General features: G+C 50.7%; 1 long non-coding RNA gene across 1 annotated transcript; it reads right to left on the reverse strand.

Moving 5' to 3' along the window:
* Positions 1-416: 416 nt before the first annotated feature.
* LOC136298522 (uncharacterized) lies at positions 417-1,664 on the reverse strand. The gene is made up of 3 exons (XR_010723325.1): positions 1,560-1,664; positions 868-982; positions 417-764 (listed from the first exon to the last, which is right to left on the reverse strand). It is a non-coding gene; the product is annotated as an uncharacterized lncRNA (long non-coding RNA).
* Positions 1,665-23,619: the final 21,955 nt, after the last annotated feature.

The following is a 23,619-nucleotide window of genomic DNA, read 5'->3' on the forward strand; positions in this document are numbered from 1 at the left end:
CCCCGCGGGAGCTGGGCAGTGGGAGAGAGCTGCTGGGATAAGAAAAGGCACAGCTTTAACCAGGTGAGCACACTGCTGCCAGAGAGGTGCACATCCCATCTCCCAGCAAGGGGGGGTGGGGTCCATGTTTTATGATTCTCTGAATAGTTGGACCCGTGGGCACAGGAAGACCCAGGGCTGGGCATGGCCAGGTTCTGTCTGGCCCTCAGGGGCTGGGGCTGGTGCCAGGGCAGGACCCAAATCTCTGACAGAGTCAGGGAAATGCCTTCAGTGATTCTTTTACCAAGTGCAGAGAGTTGCAGCACAGAAAAAAACATCGCACAAATTGTCCACAAACAACCCCTGTGCTCCAAAACCTCCAGCAGAGGCTGAGAACAAATCTTTGATGCCCTCAGGGGCGAGACATTAAACACAGAGGTCACGGGTGAATGGCAGCAGTGCTGCTGTGACTTTTCTCTCCTCTCTGTCACCAGGCCAGAGGCAGCAGCCAGCTCCCCCCAGGGTCCCAGCCAGCTGTCAGGGCTGAGGGAGCACAGCACACTGACAGACGTGCTACAAGGATTTTGCAAGCTCAATCAGCTCCTGGCTGAACAGGACACCTGGAAGCCTTCATGGAGGTTTTTCCAGGTCAGGTGCACAAATGTGAAAGGCAGTGCTGGTACAACCTCAGCACTTTGCAGCTCCCAGGTGGATCGGGTGTGGCCTCCTGCTGCCCGTGGCTGTTGTACAGCTGGAAGCCAGGTTTCCTCCAGCATCTCCAACACCTGTGGCAGTGAAAATAGGTGAGACAACACTTTTGGGGTGTCCTGGAGCCTCCTTGGGCACCCATCCCACCTCACGCCCTGCCTGTGACTGTTCCCAGCTCACCTCCTGTATTCCTCTGGCAGGTGGGATGGATCCCCTGACAGCCCAAACACTCCATTCTGTCACTCTCAGAAACCTGGAGACAGCACTAATCTAAACAGTGGGTAGGTTACAAGAGCTGAAATAGCAAACAAACAAGAAAAGAATTTAAAAAAAAAAAAAAAGTGAATTCAAACAAATATTGTCTGTGCTGCTTCAGAAGAGCACTGTCTGGAGTGTAATTCTGTCATCAAGCATCCAAACAAGGGAGGTGAAACATGGTCACAAAGAGACATTTAAGCCTGGCACAAAACCTCTCTGAGCCTGGCTTTCCACCTCCAGTAAAAGTGGCTTCACGTGGTTTCCTGTGAAGGTTTTCATTTCTCTTAAGCTTTTAAGGGGTGCAAAACAGACCCTTTGTCTTGTGCCATCAGCTTTGATCTTCTCAAGGCTCGTTAATGGGGCAGGGCTGGGGGCATGCCCTGGGTGTCTGCCCTGGGGGCTCTGAAGAAGAGAATCACCAAGAGCAGTTCCAGGGGTTTGAGCCCTCTCTGTCTTAAAGAACCTGGGAAAAATATCCCTGTCCTCTTCTGCCCCTGGGGCAGCCCTGGAGATGAACAAGGGCACAGCTGGGGGATGTCTCTGCCCTGTTCTGCCTCTCTGCCGTGTGGGCTCTGGCTTTTGTAGTTTACAGAGAAACCTAGGTTAAAATGAACCTTTGGAGATCTCTGACCCCAAACCGAGCTGAAAAAGGATGAGGTAGGTCAGGTTTAGGAAGGTCTCATTCTTGTCTCTCCATATTGAGCCCCTCTAGTATTCGACTGATCTCACAGGAGAAGAGTTCTGGTGTTCAAAACCTTGTGCCTGTGGTATAAATGCTGCTGAAGAACAACAGGTGATGAGCAATGGATGGAATCAGAGCCAGGTTGTGCCTGATGTGTTGCAGTGGTGGCTGGAGGGGTCTGGCAGGGTTCAACAGTCACCATTAATCCTGCCTGGCTGCAGTCCCTGAGTACTTTGTGCAGAAGGAGCTGCTGGCAGCAGCGGGAGGCAGATTCTTCCTGCCCAGTGAACAAATAACCCCCAGCAGGTCAAATACAGAGCCTGAGCTGAGCCAGCTCTGTGTGAGCAGAGGAGGAGCTGCAGGACAGCAGGGGCAGCTGCTCAGCCAGACATTTCCAGCCACCCCTGCTCTGCATTTCTCCTCTGCAAGCACCGAGTGTCACCCCAGCCTGGCTCAGTGCTTGTCCCTTCTTCACTTTTACCCCACCCTGATCTGTCCCTCTGCTGTGCCTGGCCGTGGCAGGGCACACCTAAGACAGGTGGGAGAGGCTGCAGGGAAAATCCCAGGAGCTGGGGAGGTGCTGGAGCCTCCAGGCCTGCCCGCTCAGCCTGGGGGAGCTGTCTCCACTGCACCTGCAGTCACAGCCTGCCCACTCCATCTCCCCCCCCAGCCAAGTCCTTCCTCCCAGCATGCAGCCAGCTCCCAACCCTGCCTGGGTCACTCTGGTGGAATAACACGGCCTGGGAACAATTCCTGAGGTTTTTTTTTTCTAATGGGCTCCTCAGGGTGAGGGGTGGGACTGGCACAGAGCTGTGTACCACAGGGATCAGACACCCTGAGCTGCCTCAGAACTGTCCCTCTGTGTCATCCAGACCTGATTCAGAGCTGCAGATCCTAAAGAAACATGAGGTAGTGCTGGATGTCTGATCTAATAAAATATCTGCCAGGTACCTTCCTCCAAATTCCACTTAACGTTATCTGTAATGCAAGGTTCTGTTCCCTGGGATCCCGGGGGCAGCACGTCCATCCTTCATCATTACTCTGCCCAGATTGTCCTGATGGGCTGGTAAGTGAATTATGGAGGAGACATTACCCTGGGAAGAGCTGACCTTGTCCTTAACCTCAGCACATTCTTCAATTAATGCCCCACAAGACAAATTAATTCTATTAATCTGCAGAGGCCTCGAAGCAGATGAGTTGGGATTTCTGCTTTTCTCCCTAAACCCACTTCTTCCTTCCCCTCCCTAATGAACCTTTGCTTGCAATCAATAGTTAAAGGTTTGGCACTGTTTGAAAGCAAAAATAAGCAGAGTTGTGCTTACAGCCTGGTTGCCTCCTAAACCCTGCTGTGAAGGAGAAGGGAATCTGAAAGCTGATATATATTTCATTTTCCTGTCCCCAACAGGCTCTGAAGCTTTTCCTCACATGGTTGGTGCTGAAAAAGCCAACCTTAGCAGGAGGAGTCACTTCCAGATCAGCTCAAATTTGCTCACTCTGCCTGAACTTCAAGCAACAGGATCTGCTGAACATGAGTGGAAATGGTGGCTCCGTAAAGATTTTGGGGTGGAAAAGGCCGAGATCCATGTTTTGGGGATTTCCCAGTGGAATTCTCCAGGGAAATGCTCTGCAATCCCCATTCATTGCAGGAGAACATCTGAGCACGTCTGTGTCCTGGGGCCTCTCTGAAGCATGTGGAGAAAGCTTGGGATCTTGTCCAAAAGATCCCAAATTACCAAAAGATCCCAAATTACCAAAAGATCCCAAATAACCAGGATAGGGCGTTGTGCTGGAGGGTCCTGGAGAGCCTGAGGGGGCCAAGCTGGAGCTGAAAAACTTTCAGTGCACAAGGGAAAGGTTTCAGGAGTGAGAAAAGGGCTCCAGAAACTGTCTGTCAGCAGGGCAGTCAGACAGGCAACAGGAATAACCAGCTTTAGGAACAGCAGGAACAGCTTTGGGTGCTTGGTCAGACTTCATCTGACCTCATAAAACACCAGAGGGAACCCGAACCTCACCTAGAGCCCCCTGACCATTGGTTTGTAGCCAAGACAGTCCCTGCTTTGTGCCTTGGCTCCGAAATCATCCTTCAGACAGTTGGCCCTTGGGAAAAGAGGGCGCTTGGACATGGGGTGTCCAGCTGAGACCTCCTGGGCTGCACTTCCCAGCCCAGGAGCAGCATTCTAGGGGTGGCTTTCAGGACCTTTGCAAAAGCTTTGCCTGACTGGCATCACCAGTAACACTCTAAGCACTTGTCCACTTTGCAACCTCAGTATTTTATTTTATTTTATTTTATTTTATTTTATTTTATTTTATTTTATTTTATTTTATTTTATTTTATTTGTTAGACAGCTGTGAGTAGTCAGTACCTAGGTCATGCCCATGGTAATGAGGGAGACCATTTCTTATGGCATAATAACCATAATTAAGGGTGGGATTCTTCAAACGCAATCGGGGAAGTCAATGAGAGTCAGTAAGAAGTGGGTGCCTCATTTCCTCGAGGTTCTTTTGCAAATCCTACCCTAAAACATTGATATTTCATGCGGGCACATCTAAGTCTGTGTGGGAGAAGCCTCAAATCCTTTCTGAAAAGTGCTATGCATATTGTAATTGGAACAGATTAATATGAATCTCTGTGGCAGCTTAACCTTTTATTCTCCTTATTTCAAAAATCACCGAGTATTTCAGTCACAAGCAACTGTATCTTGCAGTTAATGAGGGGCCAGATCCAGCCGTGTCACTGGCACGGCTGCCCCGACTGCCGCAGAACAATCCTGATCCACCCCAGCCAGGGATCAGAGGCTAAGAAGCAACCAGAGTCACATTATCAAGCTGCAAATATATGCAGAGAAGAGTGTGTTATCCAGTGCTCAGCATACTTAATGTCTCTGCAGGCAGCCAGCATCCAGCCTGGAAACCGGGCACACACTCCTGACAGCCGGGGTAATTCATGGTGGAGCGGCTTCACCTGGGGAGCAGGAACTTCTCCACGGTGAGAAATTCCCTGGCAGGGGTAGTGATCCATTAAAAAGAGATGCTCTAGGGCAAACAAACACGGTGCTGAGTGCAGGGATCACGAGGGGAAGCCGGGCTGGAGTAAAACAGGAGTTCAGAGCTGATTATCAAGGCAGGCTCGCCATGGGAGCTGGATGTAGCTGTTGGGTGTAAATCCTGCTGCTGGCCAAAGGCAGCCCAGCAGCCCAACTTCCCGGGACACGAGGGGATGTTTCCTCTCCTCTGAAGTCACTCGTGCTTACTGATCATGTGCCTCACTTCATTTGGTGCCTTTGACCAAACTCAGAGTCCCAAAAGAAGCCCCGTGCAGAAGAGCCACTTCTCACCTGGTGCGACACCAGAGCTGGGACACCAAGCCCCGTTCGTCTCCTCCCTGTTGAAGCTCATGGAATGGCGAGGGAGGACTTATGACTGACTCTCTCCATCCACTTCATCAGTGAACCCCCAGCTTGCACCAGAACCTCAGCCCAAATCCCTTTCCTGTCATTGTTGGGGAGGGTTTGGCTCTCGCACCACGGAATTCAAAGACTCGAGTAACAAGCAAGTGCCACACGACCCATCAATAAAGAGGAGGAGGTGGGAAACCGCAAAGGAGAAGGAGGTGTTTGGGCTGATTAACGAACACTGGGTGGCAATTAATTTCCATTCGAACGCTGACAGACAGCGATAACCTCTGCATTCCAGAGGGCAGCGCCGCATCAGATGCTCCTCAGGTACTCCGGGCTGGATTTATGCAGCAGGCAGTAATCCAGCTCGAAATGGAAGTGAAACAGGGTGGAAAGTAAATCACCGACTCGCCCTGAGTAAATAGAAACTCTGTATTATGGCTGGCACGTGAAAATGGGGAGGGGAGAGCAGGGTGTGCAAGGGGGTGGCTCATCCCTGGGGCTGAGGGGCTGGAGCAGAGCAAGGTGACCCTGAGGAGTGGGAGGGAGGGGTGACAGCAGGAATCCTCCGGCATTGCTGCAGGCCCCCGGGCACAGCTCCCTGCGGGGTTCCAGCCCCTCTCAGGGGCCGTGGGGCACGGCCAAGCGTTGTCCTCTGTGGGACTGTGTGGGCTGGGCCACAGCAGAGCTGCACCGAGCCACTGTCCTGTCCCTGCTGGTGGCCGCTGCCAGGGCAGCCCTCCAGGACCGGCCAGGCACAGGGTGATGCTGCACCTAAACCATTCTGTGGCTCACCCTGCAGGAGGATCAGCCCTTCCCGGGCTCCAGGAAAAGCCAAGTGTCCCCATCATCACCGTGTGCTCAGCTGAGCCCCCTCTGAGGCGCCGGGACACTGATCCACCTGGGAGCTCTGCCTGCTGCTGCTGCTGCTGCTGCTGCGGTTCAGCTTTGCCACTTTCCTTGCCTGGGCCTCCCTGCACAGCCGAGCTCCCCCAAACCCTGCTGTGTCCAAAAGACCCTCTGGATCAAACTTGCCACCTGCAGCTCCCCTCTCATGCCAAACCTTCCTCCTCCCCGTGCCACACCCAATTCCCCACGCCTCTGAGCCAGCTGCCTGGCCCTGGATCCCTCGCAGGATCCATCTCTCTACTTGCCCCTCCTCCAGGTGTGTTCTTGCAGGCATCCCAGACACTCTGGCTGGGCCGCAGCCTCCTGACCAGGCTCCTGCTGCCACCAGTACAAGGTTTGAGCCTCCAGGACTCTGGGGACAGGCAGGTCCCGTGGAACACCACCCATGGATTCCATTCCTCTGCAGCACAGCACAGACCTGGATGGGACAGCTGCAGGAGCAAAAGCCTCGACAGCACCTACTGAGAAGACACAAATGAGTTAAAAAGCATGTCCTGGACTGTGCAGGGCCAGAGACATTGGTGACCCCCCAAGGAAGCACCATGAGAGGCAGCAGAGAGTCAGGTGCGACCCGAGTTAAGTCTCAGCAATGTTGCAGGAAAAAATGAGACAGAGCCTTCCTCTGCTTTTGCATCAGGCTGAGCTCTGGGTCATGATTTACTCCAGCATGAGGAAAAGCAGAGCTGGGCCAAGAGCTTCAGTTTTGCCTCCCTGTCTCCTTCTGGTTTTGTCATTCTTTGAAATATTTGGGGGCTGTGAGAACAGTTCCCATTAAGTGTATCACTGGCTTTTCCTCTTGGTATTTATGATTTAATAATTCCTCAATCTGTCACAATCAGTACTGAAAGAGCGTGGCTGGGTATAATGGAATAATTTGAAAGGGAATGCTGGAGTGCAGGAACAGCCTGAGCTCTTTTCAGCAGATGTAAAAGTGAATAATATTTAGGGAGGTGTTTATAAATCAGCACACCCTTTAATTAAGCAAAACATTTTGCTAAGAGAGAATCAATTAGCAATTCATGGCACTAGGCCTGGCCTATTATCAAAGAGCTTGTACTTGATAAAGCACAATTGCTTGTGTGTCTTTCCAGCTAATTATCAGTAACTTGTTTTAGTTGTCTTTCAAAGCTCCGTGTGAAGAGATGAGATAAAGATCTACATGAGCAGGGGGGGCTGGTGCTTTGCCTTTCCCTCCAGTCTCTTTGGTGTTTGTACTGATTGCCAGGAGTGGAAAGGAGCCGTGGATGGCGTGAAGTCCTGAGATGGAGGGTAGGGCAAGGAACATCACTCCAGCAACGGGAAAGATGGGATCAGGATCATCCCGTATCTTCACACATTCATTTTTAATGTCTCATTTTCTTACCTTTACAGCCAGGCCAGCAGCACTGCTGGCCTGGTGGGGTTTGCTGAGGGGGAACAGGTGAGATGTGAGGTGTTTGGTACAAGAGATGGGGTGGGGCAGGACCATGGGATGGTCCCTGCCATGAATCCGTACGTGGGAGACACTGAGTGGAGACTGAGAGTCTGGGGGTTCTCAGTGTGGCTCCCCAGCCTGCAGAGCCCAAAGCAGGGGCAGTGAGCAGGGGCTTGCTCTGGGCTGAAGGAAGGGAGAAAGCTCCCCGTTCCATCAGAAATCCACAGAAACGGCAAAGAGGGCTCAGATCCTGTCTGGGATCGGGGGGAACATTGCGGCAAAACCTACAAATTTCTGTGTCTCTTGGGCACAGTGCCAACTCAAGAGCTTAAACACACCACGCTGGCACAAGTGACAGGATTATGAGCAGTTTCAATCTGATGCAGATGGTCTTCCCATTTGCTTCCTTGTTTAAACAGCAATTTGGCAAGTTTGTCATTCATAAAGCTTTCATAGCGCTCCATCCGCTCGTCCCCGGCGGCACGCGGGAGCTGCCGGGTGTCTGTGGCTGCCTGCAGCACGCGTTAGGCTTTAATGAGGTTGTGTTGCTATTGTCTCCTTCGGTCACAGGAGCCTTGGGAATTCCACTCTATAGAACAGATTTCCACTAAAGAACTCCCTTGGCCAAGCCAGGTGTCACAGCCACCCCACGGAGGCTGCGGCTGCGGGGGAGGAAGGAGAGCCCTGAGGTGTGCCAGGGGCTGAGGAAAAGCCACAGGTTGCTGCTCAGATCCAAGTGGGAGGTGGGCAGAGGCAGGGCTCTGCAATGAGCCTGCAGGGAAGGGAGAGAGAGGTTAGAGAGTGTCACCATTCATGGTGATCAGGGACCTGGATCATCTCTCCAGGGTGCTGGGAGAAGCCGGGAGAAGAGAAGGGTCCAGGGAGACCTGAGAGCCACTTCCAGTGCCTAAAGGGGCTCCATGAGAGCTGGGGAGGAGCTTAGGACAAGGGATGGAGGGACAGGACACAGGGAATGGGTTCCCACTACCAGAGGGCAGGGACAGATGGGACATATAAGAAGGAATCCTTCCCTGGGAGGGTGGGCAGGCCCTGGCACAGGGTGCTCAGAGAAGCTGTGGCTGCCCCTGGATCCCTGGAAGTGTCCCAGACCAGGTTGGACACTGGGGCTTGGAGCAACTTTGGACAGTGGAAGGTGTCCCTGCCCGTGGCAGGGGATGGCACTGGATGGGCTTTAGGATCCCTTCCCACCTAAACCAGTGTGAGATTCTGTGATTTGAGGAGAGGCTGAGAAACCAGATCTGGGCATCATGTGGTCCAGCTTCACAAACCTTGGATTAAACACCCTTTAATGAACCTGGCAGATGGACTGTAGGAGTAGAAAGGGCTTTGTTTGCCCACAAGTATCCAAGCAAAGCACAATGAAAGTTTAATCAATTAACAGCTTCCATGTGGTTTTGCTGAGTGTAAAACAAGGAGGCATCATGGCTTGCATTGGCATGAGCTGCTCACATCTTAAGACAAGTAAATATTTAGCCAATAATTCTGATTTTTTTTTTTTTTTTTGGCAACACAAGGCATCTTTGTTCTTCATCTGTTTACTTGTGGTTTACTTGTGGTTTACTTGTGGATAATACACAGCAGAGTATCGGATGTTAACTCAACCTCCTCTCTAATGGGATATCCAGAGTCTTTGTAGGAGCTGAGGAGAGAGTTGGGGGTGCTCTCAGGTTCCTGGGCAGTGATTAATTAGTGTGTAATTATCATCTCCAGTGCTACCTGTGCTCATTCACATTCATGGTCCTTGTTGCTGTGAGCAGGACCTGCTGCCACAGTCAGGTTTATGGACAAGGACTCCTCATTTCTCCTTCAGTCCCCTCAGAGGAAGCCCACCCTGTTCCACTCTAGATCAGTGTTATCTACAGGCTTCACTCCATGATAAACACGGAAATCTTAACCCTTATTTCAGTGCACTTATTTAAGAAGACTATTTCGTGGGGCTTGCAAAAAGTGTGAAATCAAAGAAGTGGGGCAGGGAGGCAGCTGGAGGTCACACAGCTGGGGACAGGAACAGACTGAACAGCCTGTGGGACCTCAGACAACTCACTTAACTCTTCTGATTCTCACAACATGCTGTGAGACAACAAAACAGCCCAGGCAGGAGCGAGGCAGGAGGCCCAAGAGCAATTAGCTGATGAACCCGGGTGATGAGGGCTGAGGTTCACTGGGTGAGGATGGTGGCATTAATCCAGGTTCATGGCAGCGTGACCTGAGCCAAGCTTTGCTTCTGGACTCCTGTTTGGGAAGGAAGGAACAGACAGGCCCTGGGCAGGTGTCGCAAGGAGATGGGAACTGCTGTGAGTGGCCAAAGGTTCCTCTGGTGTCCTGGTGGCGCCATCCAGGGCCATCACCAGAGGAAGGACATGGGGACAAGGGTGGGACACACTGGACTCCCAACCAGTTTCAGGCCGGGGTCTGCCTGAGCTGGGGCTGGGGAAGCTCCTGGGCCAGCTGTGCACGAGGGAGAGAGAATTCCATCCTGTCCAGCCTGAGAGCTGGGACAGGGTGTGTGTGGTGTCCTCTTTTGGGGGGCAGGTGCCCATGGCAGGGGGTGCAGCTCTGTGGGGCAGCCCTGAGGGTGGGCACAGTCTGACAGCCACTGGTTGTAACTCAGGAGCAGCAGCTCTGCTGTGGGTGGTTCCTGCACTGAGAGGATAAAAGAATTGGGAAAGCAACTTTTTCCCCCTGGCATACACAGCTCCTCCTGAATTCCTGTCGAGGCTCTGGGGTGCTGCTGCCATACAAATGCCTCTATTTCTCTGCTCTTTGTGCAGCTCCCAGGGAAAGCATTATCACGAGGATGAATTGTGACATTTCTGCAATCCTGTCCTCTGTACCATATTCCAGAGTTCCTCCCTGACAATGGATTTCCCTCACATGCCAGCTCCTGTTATTACTGCCCTTCCCAGGGAGATGTTCTCAGGAGTGATGGCTTTGAAAAGCAATGACAACATTTGGCTTATAAAAGGGGACAAGAGGTTATGCAGGAGTCTTAATGGATTTCAGTGGAGACAGGGTTGAAAGCACCACACGTCTCCATTATTGGGAAAACACAGCCCGAGAATTCAGACTTGGTCTGGGCACTTTCGAATTATTTATTTATTTTTTCAACATGCTGTTTCTTCTCTGTCATTTACTCTGAAAGCAAATTTGGCTGCGAGGTAGAACTGGTCAGGATCCTTCTGTTTGTCTCTATTTCATGTTTGATTTTCTTCCAAATAAAAGGAATCAATTTCATTTCTGAACGTATCGTAGGAAAGTCATGCACACACCAACTCTGCAAGGAAAGCTGCAACAAATGCCTTGATTGTAGTCCTTGATTGTAAGTACAAATAGAGATGGAAAATATCTTTTGTGCAATTCTGATCAAATTTCCCTTTAGAAGTTGGCTTGGGGCATTGTCTTATGTTGGTGAACAGATATGGGCATCAGAATGTGTTTTTACAAGAGCTTTAAGGCACAAAGAAAAATATCATCTTAAACATCCGTGGAAGATTGGACCATTGAGGCCAGTGTGGCTCAGAAAATGCAGCCCCCTTTGGCTGGAGCTCACCCACAAGACCAAGGCAGGAGCTGATTTGGTTCTTTGTGTTGACTCCAGCATCCTGGCTCCTGTTTTGGAGGGTGAAAGGATTGAATGGTGCCTGTATTTACCATCTGCATTTACAAGGGTTCTTAAAAATGCTGGGCTCCAGCTTTTCAGGTGGTTGGTAGTACCTGCAGAGGTGTTTGAGTTGGGCAGGTGAAGACTTCCCAAAATCAAAGGCTAAAACAAAATAGTTCCAAAAGTTTAGGGCTGTTGGAAAACCATGGTGTTAAAGTGGTTTGCCATTTGAATTTCTTAATTATTAATTTCAAAGGTGATGGTGGAAAAGCAATGATTGTTGACTGGGGCAGGTGAGGAGACAGGAAAGAATTCCTTGGCATCATGAGAGGGCAGAGGGCACAGACTGCTGAGGGGGAGCAGAGGGAACCCAGGACCAAGGCTGGATTCTATTCCAGCCTTGCTGCATTTTCTCTACAACCACCACAGCCACGAGCTCCTTATTGCTAATTGAAATATAAGATGCAAGCAGGCAGAAAATTTTAAAAATAACTGAAAAAAAAAAAGCATCTAAAAGCACGGCCAAGAGCTAAGGATTCTGAAAAATCACCCAGTAAGGAGAAACAAAGCAAATAAACCCAGGATGAGGGTGGGGAAGCATCTGCAGCACTCTCGGGAGAGGGAGGATCCCTGCCCTGCCCCAGTCCAGTGCTGGAACACCTGAATGTTGTCAGTGCTGCCTGTTTGTCCCATGTTGGGGACAATGACTGGGGGGAGAGAGGAAGGATTTTGTCATATTGGAATTCAGTTTCCTTTGCATTGCCATGGCAATGCAGGCGAGATTCTGATCACTGGCTGAGACACTTCAGTAGATATTAATACAGCTTTTGCCAAGGAGGGAGCTGAATGACAGCTCTGTTTGTAAGGCTGATTTGAACCTTCTGCTTCTTAGGCTGGATCAAAAGCCATGCACCCAGAGAAAGTGGAAAGGGGGGGAAAAAGGATCTTACTTAGGGCAACTTATGAAAAATGCCTGAAGTTGAGAGAATACATTTAATTCCTACTAAATTGGCATCAACATCTTTGGCTGACTGCAAGGCAAGAAAGTGCAAACTCCCTTGAGGCAGCAAGTTCTAAAATAACCTCCTACTGCAGCACTCTGCTGTCAGAAGTTCTAACTCGTGTTTCTACTCCTCTGTCTCCTGAACGTCTCCTTGCTCATGGAGCTGCTATTTTATCCCGTATTTGTATAAGGTGTGACATAATAAGAACACCAGACTCATGTCTGAGACCCCTCAGGTCAGGAGAAGCACTCACAGCCTCAATTTGTGCTTCTAAATGAATTAATTTTCCCTATTCCTACTCTTTCATAACTATGAGAATGTTAATTATGTCCCTAATGAATGCTTTAAGCCCGAGCAGAGGATGCCCAGCAGCAGTCAGGAGAGGGTGGCAGGAAACCAGGTGAGCTGGCTCCTCTGAGCACAACACCCAAAAGCAAAGGGGCAAAACCTGCTCCCTGCATGGGCAAACTCAGCTCCAGCTGCCTCCTACAAGCCCTGGTGACCACCACGAGCAGCCAAGGGGCTCAGAGGTCTCCCAGTCCCAGCTGGTGCTGAAGAAAGCTCCCAACACAACACAGGGGTTTGCTGCTCTGGTTGTTATTCTGGAATAATTAAAGCTGGCTCGACCACTCGAGGCAAAACTCCTCTGAGGGTGAAAGATTGGCTCCTGAAAGGTTTGGAAAGCCCCAGAACAGGCTGAGTCCAGCCATGCAGGCTGACAACACTGTGGGGTACAAGGTCCATCGCCACAGAGCGTTCCCTTCGGTAGGAGAGCCTGGGCTGACAGGGCAGCTGTGACAGAGCTTCTGCCAAAAGTCTCTAAACGCTGGGAATTGGAGGCATTTGAAGCAGCTCCTGCCATGGAAATGTGCTCCCTGTTCCCTGTCAGACCCCATCGCTCACCACCCCAGCTCCTGCTGACACTTTGTGTTCTCCAGGCAGGGCCCCTCCCGAGGAACACGCGGGATCTTGCAGCCCGGATCTCTCAGCTGGAACAAAGCCACAGCCTGTCCAGCCCGTGGTTCAGAGCTGTGACAGTGCCTGAGAGCCAGAGTGACATCCCTCCCACTCAGATACACATCCCTGTCAGCTCGGGGAACCTTTGGATGCTGGGGATCTTTGCACTGCTGATCTGCTGCCTGCAGCCTCCCGAGCCTTTCTGCAAAAGTGCATTTTGTTCTCCAGATCGTTCTTTTTTCCCTACTTAGCACTTTATCCCAACAGGAAATGTTCTGTAAGGCCACCAGCCTAATTAAAAAGTTCTCATGTCGAGGCTGTTCTGAAATGTGTGCATTTAGAGCTCACTGCACATGCAGAACAGGAATGTATGCATATGGATATCTGCAACCATCTTCCTATTTTTGGCTGAGTGAGCATATTTCCTGGGATCACATTCTGATCTCTGACTAATTAGTGTGCAGGATTAATATTTTTCAAGGGAGTCTAGCTGTGAAAAAACACGTGTTTGGCTGCATGTTCAATTTGCAAGTGTGCTCCCTGCACTGCCACGGACTGATCAGGAATTGTGTGGGGAAAAACCAGGTCTCTGTCCATTTGCATCAGTGGTTTTTGGTTTACCAGCACAAGGAGACAGGTGGTCGAATTTAGATTTTGTGAGTGCTTGTGCATAGCCAAATCCCTTGGAAAATCTAGGTCAAACCCCGCAGACAACATTTGGGCTGACTTCTGTTTCCACACACTCTTTGCTCTGCAAGAAATCGATTCTAAGCACATCAGAGAAGGGAAGTGGCAACAGAAAGTTCTGCTCAATCCAAACGGATTTGAATCACCCAGTCTCCCCCAAACACAGGTATTGAGACTTCCTTAAATCTTCCCATTTTGTTCAAATCCATTGAAATGGAATCCAGCAGTGCCACCCCTGTGCTCACTAACACAGCCCTGCAATCTGACCCACGTCCTGCTGCTTCCCTTGGAGCTCAGACTGGATACCGAGCTTCCCTGGGGATTGATCCAGTGCCTGGTACTGATTCCTTCAATTCCAGCTTGTTCCCGCCCTTCATTCTCTAGGAAGCCCCTCAGATTTACTTGGTGGGAAAACAGACGTGGTGGAGCTGAAGCATCACCTTGTGCTCGAGCATGATCTGAGTCTTTGTCAAAGCTCAACCTGAACGATTTTGGTGGGGGTTAAAAAAACTCCAAAGTTTTCTCTTCTCTTACACACCTGTCACAGTTCAGGGTCTTTGATAAAATGACACCTTCAAACATTTCATTCTGCTGAGCCCATCACACCTCAGCATCACCCCAGCAATTTGTTAGGAATTTGATGACTATACAGGCAGGAGTTGTTTGAAACAGGGAGATTGTTCATAGATAGCTCTGGCTTAGGGTAAGGGGGTGATGTCTAGAAGAGAAACAGTGTTCTCCAGCCTTGGTGTTGGTGTGACAGTGATCACTGTCAGTCACAGTTAAAATGACTTCAGCTTCACAGTGACAGGACCCTGCTGTCACTGCACTTGTCTCTGAATAATGTAAAGAAAGCAGAGAACCACAAACATAAAGACTGAGCCTGTGGAGACAGGGATTGACAGGCTTGGAAAGAGCCACCAGGGTACAGCAATCCCAGGCAATCATGGCATTGACCACCACTCCCACCAGATCCAGGGGTATTTCCCTCTGAACGTTCCCAGCAGGCTGTAAAATATCCTTCAGGAATCTCAGGAGTGTCACTGAACAGAGCAGTGACAGAATTCCCTGAAACAAAGAGCACTGAGTACCTCTCACCCTGTGTGGAGGACGCAGAGAGCTCCTTGCTGTCTGTGCTTCCTGTGTCCCACCGTCCCTGCAAATGCCAGGAGTGAGCAGGAATGGGCAGGACTGGGATGTGTCTGTCCAGTGGGTATTTCTGATGGCACAGGTGACATAATCCTGGCTGAAAGGAGGAGCCTCTGTCAGTGAGAAGGGCACAGTGATGTGGTGAGCACATCACAGAAGTACTGAACTCTGGGGTTTCTTGGGCTGTATTTCCATGAAAGCACAGGAAAGACACGGCTGTCCAAAGGGAAGAAATGGGAGTTTTCAGCACCTGCTTGAAGGTGTCCCTGCCTCGTGTTCACTGCTGCAAAGCTGGTGCAGGAAAGGTCACTGAGCCCAGCAGGAGAGCCAAGAGCTGTGGGGAGGGCAGAGGTAAGGAAAGAGCAAGGGGAAGAGCTGGTTTGAGGCACAGGAGAAGGGCTCCTGTCACAGAAATGCCAGCTCTGAGGTGTCCTGATGGGACACACTGAGCAACAGCTGAGCCCTGAGCTAAACTGCACCTGGGTATTAATGGGGAGCTTGATTATTGGACTCATGCTTTGAAAAAGGAATCTTGTTTCTTCCTTCCCAGCCTGATCCAGCCTCGAAGAATTTGGGGTCTGCATGCAGCTACAGAGCTGTGACCTCACTGAGATCAGAGGGACCTGGGGGGGTGGCTCCCAGGAGGGATGGACACAGGTGGAAGACAAGGTGAGACAGGGGCAGCATTAGCAGAGCCCTGCTGGTGGCAGAGGGACAGTCTGGCCTCCAGACCCGAGCCACAGGGATTTGGAGTGCAGAGAAAGAAGGGAGAAATCCCTGCAGTCACACTAAAATTCCCAGGTGAATTTCCCATGGGTCACGCCATCCTGCCTGTACAATGTCCACCATTTCCATCAAAAAGTTCCCCTTGAAGCCACTCACAGTCACCGTGTCCAACAGCTCAAAGAGCCCAAGAAATGAGCATGGAGGTGGCAAACCCAGGATTTACTCAAAGGCTGGTCCTTGCCCTCTCCCAGCCCCAGATCCAGCCAAAGGCAGGAGCCTGCAGGGATAACTCACAGACCCCTGGCTGCAAGTCTCTCAGTCCTGCAATAAACTCCTCACTGGCAATAAATCAGGTAGCAAGCAAATGTGATAGCAGGCAAACAGATCCTGCCAAGTAATTTTAAACTGCAATTGCCGGGGCTTTTTTTGTAACATTCTGATGTACATATTTGGCCCATTAGAAAAACAACTTCATTTTCAGCCACAGTTTCTGTAATGGAGCAATTCCCTGCCTCAGTGCAGATCTCTCCAGAGAGTTAGGGTGAGAAGCACACGGTGCTTGGCTCGGGGTGGAGGTGTAAACCAGCTGGCAGTGCACAAAATCCATTTCTCAGGAGCCTGGCCAGAGAGTTCAGCCCCCTCTGAAGGGCAGCAGTCACGAGGGCCAGGAAAGTGGAAACAGCAAATGCAGCAGCATCACCAGCCCTGACCTCCTGCAGTGTGGATCCAGGGATCTGGGAGAGCAGAGCCAGCCCAAGCAGGCAGGGATGGGGCAGAGGGATGCAGGACACACACGAGGGCAGCCCCAGGGAGTAGTCCCACAGTGCTCACTGGGATTCTGTGCTGCAGGAATCTCCAGAAGGATTTTATAGCTGCATTCAACCTGTCACAACCCCCCAGCACAGACAGCTCCGTGGATAAAGCTCCAAGCACATCTGTGGGACCATGGATACAGCACCAGGCATTGGGGCAGTACGAGCAAACAAACTGCCCTGGAAGCAAATCTGCTGGGAGAGTCAGGGATGAGCCCTGCCCACCCTCCTTCCTCTTCACAGCCTCTACCAGGATTGTCCTTCCCCAGCTCAGGGGCCAAACCCAGCCCTGGAGCTGTGGGATGGCCCTTGTGAAGGGGCTGCAGGGCCTGACTGAACACCTGGAGTGGGTGAACCACAGAATCATGGAATGGTTTGGATTGGAGGGAGCTTGAAGCTCAGCTCAACCCACCCCCTGCCATGGGCAGGGACACCTTCCACTATCCCAGGCTGCTCCAAACCCTGTCCAGCCTGGCCTTGGACACTCCCAGGGATCCAGGGGCAGCCACAGCTTCTCTGGACACCCTGTGCCAGGGTCTGCCCACCATCACAGGAAGGATTTCTTCCTGATATTCCATCCAGCCCTGACCTCCTTCACCCTAAGGCCATTCCCTGCTGTTCATTCACTCCACGGCCCTGTGAAAAGTCCAACATGTCAATTGAACCTGGGGAGAGACTCCAGCACTCCTGAGCCCAGGATCCTCCAAGCATAACCACCCACCTCACAAGAGCAACATGGACACAAAAATAGGAGTAGCACCAAAAAATTCAGAGGCAAAACTGAACTTAAAGGCAAGAATGGAGAGCAAGAAATATGCCAGAAGTGCTCCCAGGCACTGCCCCTGGGGCTGGGAGCCCCCTCAGTGAAATGCAGTCGCTCCCCTTCCCTTCCAGCGTGGCCTTGGGAGATGCTACTTAACATTTTTTCAAGCCTAGGACAAGGCAAAGAATCATTTGGTTGAAAAATGGCCTTTAGTAGAACATGAAAGATTTTATGAAAAACTATTGGCTTTTTAGAAGTGTTTCCCCCTTTTTGATTTTTTTTTGGTGACATCCTCTATCCGTCTTTTTTACTGCAGCCTGCAATGTAAACCAGCCTTTGCTTTCTCTTCTGGAATTATTCTATGTTAAGATACTTTTTCAATCAAAAAAAAAACCCTATCAAAATAATTCATGCACAGAAAATCTGCTGTGGGGAAGAAGCAGCAGTTTGATTTTTCTGGAGGGAGACGCATGGAGGATAGGCATGGAATCCTGTCATTCCATCCTGTCCATTCCCTTCTGGAGCAGAGGAACAGGCCAGGCTGCTCCCACCCTGCCCCTCCACCTCTGCACAGCCCTACCCAGACCCTCATTTTCCTGCTGCCCTTTGCAAACTCCCCTTCTGATTTCCCCAGCCAAATTCTCTGTTCTTTCTCTGCTTTATGAATTCCTGATGCAGAAGCAGGAGCCTGCTCTCCTCCAGTTGCTCCCCCCACCCCAAAGCTCCCTTCCCCAGAGCTTTGGGGAAAGCAAAGCCAGTGTGGGGCAGGGAGCTGCAGCACAAAAGGGCTCTTGGTGCTCATTTCATCGAGCACTGCGAGCTGAGATTTTGGGAGCAATATCTGAACAGAGATTTGAAGAAGTGCTTATGTGATGGTTTTGTTAACAGCACTGAGAACATGCACAGGGCAGCTGATCAATCCCTTTATTGGGCAAAATTTGCTTCCTAGAATTCAGAGCTGGAGACGGGCTGTGACTGAAATGCCAAACTGCTGGGAGATGCCTGCCTGGAGGAGCCAGCCCCATCCCTCTGCTGAGGCACAGGTGCATCCTGACCTCTTGCAAGGGTCAGGAGAGGAGTAGGGGGGGCAAGAAAACCAAAAGGAGAACAGCAGGGGAAGGTTTGTGACAGGTGTCTGTGGCATTCCCTGTATGGGGAAAGACTCGCCCTGGGAAAGGTGCCCCGTGTCCCAGTGACCCCAGGAGAGTTGCTGCTGCTGCTGCATCCCACTGATGGAGCTGCAGTGCTCTGTGGAGATGGGGAAGGCTGGGCCCAGAGCAAGGCATTTTCAGGGAGTGGAATACACAACCCTTTCCCACCCTAAGCTCTCCTTATAAACTTAGGTCGGGTGAGAAAACTGAGGTGCAGCTTCTGGTCCAGCAGGTTTGGGGCACTGAGTGTCCCCGTGACACCTTGGGAAGACTGATCTGAAACAGAGACTGGACAGAGCCAGAGAATAAAGTAGGGATTTATTGAAAGGCCTCCAGGATCCACCTTGGGCAGTACAAGAGCCTGACCAGGGCTGCACCCAAGGTGGACCCAAAATGGTTACAAAAATGGCTGACTGGTCACAAGGTCTCACACTTTTATAAGTCTTGGTCCATTTCCATACTGGGGTTTAATTGTCCAATTCCAGCTGCAGGGTGTGAGGTCCCATCCTTCTTGTTCCTCCCTTCAGCCCACCCTTGTTTGTGCTTTTGGGGCTGAAAGTTGCTCTTGGTCTCCAGCAGGAAAAGGATTTGTTTTGTGTCCCTGCTCTGTGCAGAGCTGAGTGACACTGAATGTGAGCTCAGAACTGCACCCCTGGGCAGCACAGAACCTGAAATACATGAAAGCTACAACGTAAGGCATCACCCATTAGGCTGGTGCTCAGCAGACAGGAGCTGCCCTTGGGTGGGATGAGATACCTTCTCCTCAGCCTGCTCTGAGGTCCCTAAATAAAAACTGGGAATTGTGGGGGCTGGTGTAATGACACAGACAAGGAGGGAAATGGGGAAGGATAAGGGTGTGGAAGGAAAGGGTGAAGAATAAACAAGACTCTTGGAGCTGAGTCAGCAGCAAGTGCTGGAGGGAAGAGGGGGAGAATCACAGTCAGCCCTTGGAGTTATCCGCAGAAAGCAGAAAACTCCTCATCTCCCACTCCTGGAAGTGTTCCAGGCCAGGCTGGATGGGGCTTGGAGCAATCTGCTCCAGTGGAAGGTGTCCCTGTCCATGGCAGGGGGTGGAACTGGCTGATCATTAAGGTCCTTTCCAGTCCAGGCCATTCTGTAATTCTGTGACCTTCATAGACTCATGTTAAAAATCTCTCAAAATCTGGTATTTTCTCATCCTGCAGACCCCCCACAAATCCCCGAGTCTGTTGTTTAGGAGTCTCTAGCCCCCTGCCCCATTCCTCCAGGAGCTCAGCACGAGGTTACACAGCTGGGATCATCCCATGGCCCCTGCACACACATGGATGATTCCTCTGATAGGTGTTTTAGGGCTGTTTTCCCCCTATTTTGCAGCTCCTGACCCCTCACAGAGGAGGGTTTCAAGTGCCCCAAAGTGCAGACAGGGCAGGATCCTGCATCCTCCCTTCCTGCTGGCTCCAAAGCACATTCCTGCAGGGCTCAGCCCCACACTCTGCTCCAGCCTGCACCTACACAGGTGTTGCCCAGGCTGTGCCTCCCTTTCCCAGCATCTCCTCCCTGCTCCATCCCCCCCCCCCGCCCCTCAGGACCCCCAGTCCCTTTTGCTCCTCTGCCCCATGGCCAAGGACAAGCTCCTTCTGCGGGAGGGATAAGGACATCCCCTCCCAAGTGACCACTGCCCTCCTGCAGCCACAGCTGGAATTTCTGTGAATTTACACATCTTTCTGTTAACTCCTTGAGGAGTGAGCATCCTGGGACGACATGGTTGGGGACCTGAAAAAGTGGATAATTTGGTCACAGCCTCTCACTAGTGCTGCTTCCCCAGCTGTCCTGCATGGGAAACCTCAGCAGAACCTTAGAACTCATTCAGTGGGTTTTTTTTCCTTTAATACCCCTTATCCCCTGAATGATTTGCATTCAGCAGAAGCTGATCACTAACAAGCCCTGTCTTCTCCCAGGAACCATCGTGTCCATTGGGAGCAGCAGTGGGAGGGGCAGTGGATGGTGTAAAGTGGGAATTGGGGGTGTTGAGGGGGAATTGATGCAGTCGAGGGCTCACCCCAGCCCACCCCAGCACCTGGAGCAGAGGGAAACGCTCTGAAAAGGGATATTTGATTGCCATCTTCTCCCTGGGAAGGTGAACGTTCAGTATAACTCCAAAACCTCCCCAATGGCCCAAAGCAATCCCACAGGACAAACTCGAAAGGGAAGTCTGTGTTTGTGTGTTTCTGTAGTTGATTTGTTTGCTCCAGCTTCTCTCTGTTCCTCTACAGCAGAGTAAAACATCTAGATAACACTGTAGAAGCAAAATAATTTTTAAAGAGGAAAATTCAATTAAAAAATTTAATTTAAGAACATAAACCACCTCATCATGATATTATAGGCGTGCTCTGACTTTACATTTCTTGCACAGAACTTCTAATTTAATCCTTTCAAAGTTAGTTCCAACTGTGTTAATTTTTAACTGATCCATTTCAAGGTAAAAATTATTTCTGAGCTTGTAAACATCCCCCAGGCTAGAGGTGGAAAGCCAAGGAACACAAGGCCAAGAATGAAAACTGAACTCAATGGGTTTGCTCGTCTCTGCATTCTCACTGTCCGTGCTCCCAACAGCCAAGAGTAAATTAGTGAAAAGTGAAAATAGAAACAAAACTCGCTGTGACTTCTTTAAAACTCCCTTTGCTTAATCTGTAGGAATAAACATCACCATAATTCTGGGCCCCAGTAATGGGAACTTAGTGAGGACTTACAGTTCTGAAAAATCTGGATGTGACATATTTCTCTATTTTCCTTCCACTTTAATGAACTCCTGAGTTTCTGATGCTTATTTCATGGATTCACAGAATGGATTGTGTTGGAAGGGACCTTAAAGCCCGTCCAGTTCCAACCCAAAACCTTCCACTGTCCCAGGCTGCTCCAAGCCCTGTCCAACCTCGCCCTGGACACTTCCAGGGATCCAGGGGCAGCCACAGCTTCTCTGGGCTCTGCCAGGGCCTCCCCACCCTTACAGGGAACAATTTCTTCCAAACATCTGATTCTATTTTCATTTAAAACCCTCTCCCCTTATCCTATCACTATCTGCCCATCTAAGAAGTTCATGGAATGATGGAATGGTTTGAGTTGGAAGGGACCTTAAAGCCCATTTTATTACAACCCCCCAAAGCTGCTCCATTACTCCACTCACTGAGGTGCTTTAACCTGAGTTACAGATCTGAATTCCCATCCTTCCCTTCCCTGTGGTGTTTGTGCAGAAACAAACCCAGCTCTTGGCCCTGCCAGCTCCCTTTGCACAGATGCTCTGCACTCTCACTCTGCTGCCTCATCTGCACTGCACTTGTTCCAAATGCTTCCCAGCTGGGCCTTACATCTTTTATGGAGGTAATATCTTGGAGGAAAAAAAAAAAGAATTTAGCACCTTTTCTGCTCCTGAAGGAGTCACAGCAACTCCCCTTTGTGGTTTCATGTCCCCACGCAGAGGGCAGGGTCCCGGCCCTCACCCTCCTCCTGATGCAGAGGCACTTCAGGCCCAGGGTGTTACAAACAAAAATTTGTCATCAACCATTGCCCAGCTGTCACTGGGATGCTGTCACAGGGGAGGCTACACAGCTTTAATGGCACCTCAGCTGGCATTGATCTCACTCCAGCACAGGTCCAGCAGCTTTGCTTTCTCATGGACATTTGGATGGAGACATTTGGAGCACAGGTACCAAAGTCCTGAACATAGAGCATCTGAAAGTGCAGCCATCACCACACACCCCCCCGCTGCAGTCTGATCCCACAGGCCGCATTCCTAATGGAATTCTGGATAACCTGGAGTGGCCCCAGGCCCATCTGCAACAGCAGAAAATGCACGTTAGGCACAATTTCATGATAATTCCTCAGAGGGCTCAGTTTGTGTTGTGTCTGGACCATGCCAGGCGCTGAGCCACAGGAGAGGGACATTTCCACAAACTCTGCGGAGGGAAAAGCCAGCAGCTGCCAGGCACTGCAGCAGGAGATGTCACCAGAATGTTCCTGCTGTGCTGCAAACATGAATCTTCCCATCGGATCCACCTCCAGAGCTCACACTCCATCCTTCACGGTCACCCTGTGCCACCCACCACCGTACAGCAGCAATTACCAGGGCATGAAACATTTGCTGCTCTGGATGAAAGGACGCCAGAGCCCTGTGCAGGCCCAGGTCTGTAAAGGGAGCAGAGCAGAGCTGCCAGCTGAGTGCTGCGGTGTGAACACCATGAGAAAACACCTCAGAGTTAGCTTTCCTCCAGATGTGCTCCTCGGGCTGTTTGTGTTTCGATGATTTTTAATCAATCAGCAGCTGCTGAGGTTCCTCCAGTGGAACCAGACACAGGAACCACGATCCTGTGATGTGATTCCCTGGAATAATATTGCCTCCTTTGCTCCAGCTGAGCCCCCCAGCACGGAGCTGGGGAAGGCTCTGGAGCACAAGTCTGCTGAGGAGTGGCTGAGAGACCTGTGGGTGTTTAGCACTTCAAAACCAACACTTGAACATTTCCTTAAAAAAAAAAAAAAAAAAAAAAAAAAATATATATATATATATATATATATATATATATTTTTCCCCTATTCTATTTTTTTCTGAGAGAAAAAACAAGACACTTTCAGCCACATGGGAGATGTTCTCATTTGGGTCAGGCTGCTATTTTGAGTGCAGGACTGCCAGCCCTCTGCAGTTATCCTGCCCAGACAATGGGATGGATGTTCCCGTGTGGCCAGAGAGGGCAGGACACTCCACCAGCCCCAACTCATTCAAAGGAGGGAACAGCACCGGGATGTGTCACCAGTTCCTCCAGCAGGATTGGCCCGCTGGGCCCTGCTTGTACTGGGCTGTGCAGGGAGGGGGCTTCTGCCAAAGGAGAGGAGGGATAATCCCAATCCCATCCCCATCCCATAAATCCCGGGGTTTGGGCCGTGGGATGCAGCTGCACATGGAGCACAGCAGACCCTGCTCCCACACCCTGTGGGCCTGATGCTTTTGGATTTCAGCTTTTATATTTTCCATGTATTTCTAATCCTGCAGTTCTTTAGTGTGTAACTCTAAACTCCACACACAGTGTGAGCTGCTGCTTCCCCATTTTGGTCAGACACAACAATTCCTCTCCAGGCCTGGGGATCAGGGACACCTCACTGCCTCAGGCCCTGAGGGATGTAAACAAAACTGAGTTGGGGGAGCAAACCTGGGGTAAATGACTTCATTACCTGAAGCTGTAATTGGGAGATTAACCCCCAATATGCAAATGGACCAAACTTACGAAAGTGTGAAAACCTGTGACCCGTGGTTCATTTTGGGTGCAGCCCCTGGGACCTTCATCTGCCCTGGATGTACCTGAAGGCCCATCAGTAAATAAAACTGCTTTTTATTCCCTTATTTCTGTCTGGCCTCTGTTTTTAGGTAGCCCCAAA

The sequence above is a fragment of the Chamaea fasciata genome, unplaced genomic scaffold (assembly GCF_029207755.1).
Source record: "Chamaea fasciata isolate MVZ Bird 193981 ecotype frontalis unplaced genomic scaffold, bChaFas1.0.hap1 SCAF_17, whole genome shotgun sequence".
Lineage (NCBI taxonomy): Eukaryota > Metazoa > Chordata > Aves > Passeriformes > Sylviidae > Chamaea > Chamaea fasciata.